Raw genomic sequence first — 6,240 nt, 5'->3', positions numbered from 1 at the left:
TTACTTTGTATAATGACTGCTGAAGTGGATAGACTCTGCTGCTTACAAGTAAAGGATAACATTAAGGAAATTGATTTTGTTCACAGAGGGGCGTGAGTATTCCTTTGTAGTTGACTCAGTATAAATGCTACTGAGGGTATGATGAATTCCTCTTGGATAAAACAGACAAGCAAGAGTAGTGTACCATTGATTGGTGCAGCCAGAAATCACTGTTTTGAGAGTACTACCAATTCGATTTTAATCCGAAGGGTTATATTACTTCTGTCACGAAAATCTGTTACGAAATCATGAAGGTATGTCTCATCGTTTCATTAACAAATTTCGAAAAACTATTAAAACGGAAGCCTGATGATTGAATTATACATTTTTTTAAAACTATACACATGACATTAATATATTTCTCATCAATGGATTATATATACAGCTGAAATGTGATCATACAAATTATCTTCATCTTCATGAACACGTAACGTATTAAAATCAACTTCTTTGATTGGCATTCTAGAAGTTGGGTTGGTGAAGAATGAGGACTATTTTTATGGATATACAACTTCTTTTTTCTATACAGGCGATGTTTCGACATGGATTCTAATGTCGCTGTCAAGCAAGCGGTACATGGGAAGTAATTTTGGGTGATATATATGCATGAGATCTTTGGAGAGAAGAGAAGAGACCACATGATTAAGTAGGTTGATAGGAAGCCAGTAAAGAACATGTACATGGTTGCATACATAAGAGATTAGGGATGTTGATGGGCAGCCAGTAGGAAATGATGTAAATAGGTTGTTTAAATACATGTAGGTTCCCAGATAGCATTCAGACGTTGGCCCAACGTTGGCAATGGTTTTGCTATCTGGGTTGTTTACATAGGTGATAAATGGACTGTTGGGAAGCCAGCAGTGAAGTGATGTTGAACAGTGGGCATTGTACAATGGTTCAGTATGGTTACATGAACTTAATTCAGCAAGTGATGATAGGCCTTGGGGAGGAAATATCCTTCATCTCTGTTGATAGCTGAGCAAATCTTCCTTAAGTGGACAGCTTCAAGTAGTTTTCGGGTCTTGAAAACAGAATGGTTCCTCTCGATGACCTTGGTGGTGTTCCAACTGATGTTGTGGATTGGACTGGTTTTAAGGTGGATTATGGCGGATTTAGAGTCTTTGCTTCTTACTGAGGCCTGGTGTTCTTTGATCGTAATGGTGACTGGTCTTGATGTTTCACCATTGTAGGATTCGCCGCAGTCGCATTCTATCTGGCAAGGTCGCAGCAGAAATTAAAATATAGGATGTGCTGTGTTAGGGGTATTAGCCATCAAATATATTCAATTTGGTTGCGACCTTTTCTAAAATTAGTTTACTTTGCTTTTAGCGGCATCTTAATATTTTCAGCTTTAACAATTTAAGATTGAGCAAATGCAAAATATTGTATGGTGGTTGCTACCATTACTACTACCACTGCTGCCGCTGCTGCTACTGCTACTGCTACTACTAAGCACTAAGTACTACATAAAAAAATACTAATACTACTAATGCATCTACTAATACTACCACTACTAATACTACTAATGCTAAACATATCGCAGCTAGTACTGCTGCTGATGATGGTACTATTGCTAGTACTGCTATAATTACAACAACCTCATTGTACTGACACTCCTCCAGTTTCAAATACAAATGCTCACGATATTGAGAAACCGATATGAGAGGGGAATGAATTCGAAATAATTGAAGCCATGGCCTCCATACTTTCTAAAGGTACTGTTTCAAAGCCAATCGACTTTGCCATCCTGGGACATAGCTTCGTGCGGCAACTTGAACAAGTCTGTCCCCCTCCATGTGGCATCCTCACTTCCGTACGTGGGAACGGATGGGCGACTGTCGCTCGGATGAAAGCAGAGGTGCATCCAGGTAGCATGCCATCATCGGCCCGACATCGGCCCGACGTCGTGTGCAATATCGGCCCGACGTCGGCAAACTTCATCGGGCCGATGAAGTTTTGCTCATCGTATAGACGTCGGCCCAACGTTGGCAAACTTCAATGGCCCTGTATCGGCCCTGCATCGGCCCTACGTCGGCTCAGCGTCGGCATACTTTATTGGCACTGCATCGGCCCAACGTCGTCACTTTATAGGCACTGCAATATTAAACTAACGGGCAAAAGAAACGATACCAAGTCGAAATAACTGATATTACAAAACGACAAACCACCATTGTGTAAAAGGAAAGTGAATTTTGATAACAGGTGTATGGGTAACATGCATGTGCATACATATGCCCATACACCTGTTATTAAAATTCACTTTCCTTTTACACAATGGTGGTTTGTCGTTTTGTAATATCAGTGATTTCGACTTAGTATCGTTTTCTTTTGCCCGTTAGTTTAGTTGCTCACTTCACTTCTCAACGGTGAATACATATTTGATAGCACGTACCACAATTCATAAATGAATACTATCTTAAATGTGTATCAAAACATATATATAAATGTGAAGAAACATCCCCTAAACATATCATGTTTTTAAAACGATTTATTCATATGAATTTGTATGGTTCCAGAAACAGTGTGTTCTATGAACGTTTGGTTATAAAATTCAGTAACCACCAAAAAGGCTTCTGAAAACCTTTTATCCATGTGAATGTTTATGGTTCAGGAAACGTTGTAATAACATTTTCTGTCAAGATATGGTTTTAACTTTTCAGTAAAACACTAACTGTTAACAATAAGGTTACATGTCTATGGAAAATAGACATTGTTACTCTTAACAAGGAACATAAAAAACAGAATGGCAGACATGTAATCAACACTCTTTATTAATTTCTTTCAGAAAACGCGTACACTTTTCGAGATTATTTCAGAATCTTCTTCTTTGGTTTCGACTTTATCCATTTTTCTGAAATAAAGAAAACAAATGTATAGTAAGTGTATTAAGTCAAATCAAGAGACAATAATCAGTTAATGAAGTCTTCCAGCACCTATGTATATGCAAGTGTTTGATGGACACCAGCACACAATGGAAAATAATGGAAATCCTTGAATGCCTAATTTGGTAATAGTATCAAATCACACTGAATAGCAACCACTACCCCACCACTCTTGTTGGTCAGAGGCTGAGTGCAGGTACAAATCCAATTTTTGCAATAAAAAGCCAAAACGTCACCAACAAGTATATAGACAATAGTTTTTTAACAGATGCACTTACTGATTTACAGCTCCTGGATTATTTGATGTAATCCTCAATAAATCCATCACTTCTGTTTGTATCTGCCGGAATTCTTGTGGCTCATATTCGCCCTTGCTGCAACAAAAATAACAATGTTCCACATTATAACAAGTTACAAATTGAACTAGATTCCCCAAGCATATATAAATCTAGTTAGTCCGATGCTGAAATATATTGTGTAATAATTATTGCCTAAAGTTTTGGGGGTCAACGTGTGTAGATTTAACACCAACGTGTATAAAGTTGGATTGGAAATAACTCTGCCCCTTTACAACAAACATGGATTACTGGACAGCGCTTCTATACATTCTAACCTGGAATACAAACTTGAATTGATATATTAAATAGCTATTGTAACTAGCTACATGATTCACGTCTTACACGCGGAACAGTTACTGCTGCAGTATGATTTCGTTGCGAGCATTGTAACCAGATTCGTTCAGTTTTCGATCACTATAATTTTTTTTTCTCATTGGCAAAATGTTTCGGTGAACCAAGTAAACCATAATAAATTTATTTGGTCTACATTTCCTGAACAAAGACTAAGTAAATTTGAATAATTAATACTGTATCATGAAAAAACATGGTGATCGAAAACCGAATGAACATTGCCGAGGACCAGTCATCGCCAACGCCCCGTTATTGCGCGGGAAACATGTTTATTTCTGGCTCTCGTTTAGAAGAGACATATACATATCAGAAAATGAATATTGATTAGTTTGGGGAAAATTTAAGAATACACAATGTAAACACTATACTTTGATAACATAGATCTAGCCTTCTACTGAAAATAACGTGGATCGAATGTTAGACTAGCAAAACCACAACAACCAAGCGGATGATCAACATATAGTTTAGTCAGTGTTTCGGTAATTTACCTAGTATGCTTCGGTCATTTCTGACTGAACATTCATTTTAAATAACGTACTTAGACCATGACAGTAACTAATAGCCCACAGTCAAATCGACCAGAAAGTATGTGAATACTTTGATTCCCCATTTTCGTGTTATAAGTTTGATGCAACATTTCCCACTGACTGAAGTGAGCGAACTTTTCATAGCTTAAAAAATTGATAGTAAGTTGTCATGTTAAATTTATAAAAAAATGAATTTCGGAAATAACAGGGAACAAAATTAATGACGATAAGAGTCACTGGCTTGTGAGCTATGCATACGCTTACTAGATCGAAAACCGAACATAATAGCGACAAATGTCCGCCTGACATGACCTCTGGTTAAGAACATACTGCTTGCAATTGATAGCTGAATAAAATTTTGTATCCAACATGAAATTAATATGGTGCAAACTCCCTTAGGTATCCTTCACAACAACATACATAATACTTTCTGTTGGAAGCCTAACAACACCGAATCGTGTACGGCTGCTCAAAACCTCGCGATTCTGAGTAGCACGATCAAGTGAATATCAAAATGAGCATAAACATAACAACAACCGGGTAGTGACAGTAAAGTGAACTTACCGCAACCGAGGTCAGATCGATGATACAGTTCCATTTGTTGCTGCGAAATGACATTGTTGTACCGTCCTCAATAAACTTCAACTAAGATGGCGGGTGCGAAATTATGACGTGAACGTGTGACGTCATTCCGACGTCCTTTCCCGCGGTAACATTTATTTCTTCATGAAAAACTTTTAAAAAAACATTTGAATAATTAATGCTTTTAAATAGTTGAGAGAATTGTTTTAAGATTGTGAGTGTGTTTTGAAGAAAATATTTTGGATAAATCAGTTTGAAACCTTATGAACATGTTTGGAAGATGTTATGAGTTAGCTGGGTTACATTGGCCCGCTGTCGGCCCAGCGCTGTTCAACGATGCCGATATTAGCCGACCCGACGGTGCCGACTATCAGCCGATGTCGGGCCGATGATGGCATGCTACCTGGGCCAAGATGAATAGAACGGTTTGAAGATGTAACTGTGTTTTGAAGCAGCATAATAGCGACTGCAAGGCTCATTTACACTGTGTTGATGTGAACCTCACCATCAACGATGGAATCAACGTCGTCATCAGTTTTTTGCTAATTCAATCCGATTCCAAGATGGAAACATAGAGGTTACTAAACGGCCTTCCGTGTAATAACCATTTTATTAAACGAGCTAATGATTTGGTACCTAACGAGCGAAAGCGAGTTTGATACTAAATCTTTCACGAGTTTTATAAAAATGGTATTCACGAGGTAAATGAAATGGATATGAAGAATATGGAAATGTGACCTTGTTGCAAAATTACTTTCTGGACAAAATAAAAAAGTACTAGCTAGCAATATTGCAGTCAAATGACAATAATTACTGGACCAAACGATTTAGTGAGACATAACGAGCATCGATGTATGCAACTGCCGGCGTACCCAAGAATCTGTGTCATGAGAATCACTCCAGGTCAAAATCACTCGAACGCAAATTGGTGATCGATAAATAGGAACTGTAGTTTTCATGATATCTTCCTGAGTAAGGTTTATGTATTTATAACATGGTCCCTGGACTCATATTACTGGAATTTATGTGTATATGGTGGAATAAGTTATGTCTATATGGAGGTCCCATGATTGTTTCTATGTGTTGACCCTTGAAGATCAGGTTTAGAATTGATCATCAGTGGTCCATACTTGTCGTAAGAGGCGACTAACGGGATCGAGTAGTGGGGCTCGTTGACTTGGTTGACACATATCATCGTATCCCAATTGCCAAGATGAATGCCCATGTTATTGATCGCTGGGTTGTCTGGTCCAGACTCGATTATATACAGACCGCCGCCATGTAGCTGGAATATAGTGAGTGCGGCGTAAAACTGAACCCACTCACTTCTACGTCAGCATGTTCTCTGTATATATTCAACTTATCAGAAGTATGGCGAAACATAGTTTATAGTTAACTGTTAATCTTTAATACCCTTTAGTACAGGGTGTATGGGGTTTTATGGATTTGTATGCACGGACAGGTCAGGACGACCTGCAAGGTCGCTTACTGTGGGAAGGCAATTAAGCCAGAACATTTGGT

The 6,240-nt window shown here is 38.2% G+C and overlaps 1 long non-coding RNA gene across 1 annotated transcript; it reads right to left on the bottom strand.

Moving 5' to 3' along the window:
• Positions 1-2,792: 2,792 nt before the first annotated feature.
• On the bottom strand, positions 2,793-4,817 carry LOC124274949. The gene is made up of 2 exons (XR_006898089.1): positions 4,702-4,817; positions 2,793-3,295 (listed from the first exon to the last, which is right to left on the bottom strand). It is a non-coding gene; the product is annotated as an uncharacterized LOC124274949 (long non-coding RNA).
• Between the last annotated feature and the right edge of the window lie 1,423 nt (positions 4,818-6,240).

The sequence above is a fragment of the Haliotis rubra genome, unplaced genomic scaffold, assembly GCF_003918875.1.
Source record: "Haliotis rubra isolate DU_JTF1 unplaced genomic scaffold, ASM391887v1 Scf1963, whole genome shotgun sequence".
NCBI classification, from domain to species: domain Eukaryota; kingdom Metazoa; phylum Mollusca; class Gastropoda; order Lepetellida; family Haliotidae; genus Haliotis; species Haliotis rubra.
The sequence above is the reverse complement of the archived record's forward strand: the minus strand, read 5'-3'. Positions and strand labels throughout refer to the sequence as shown.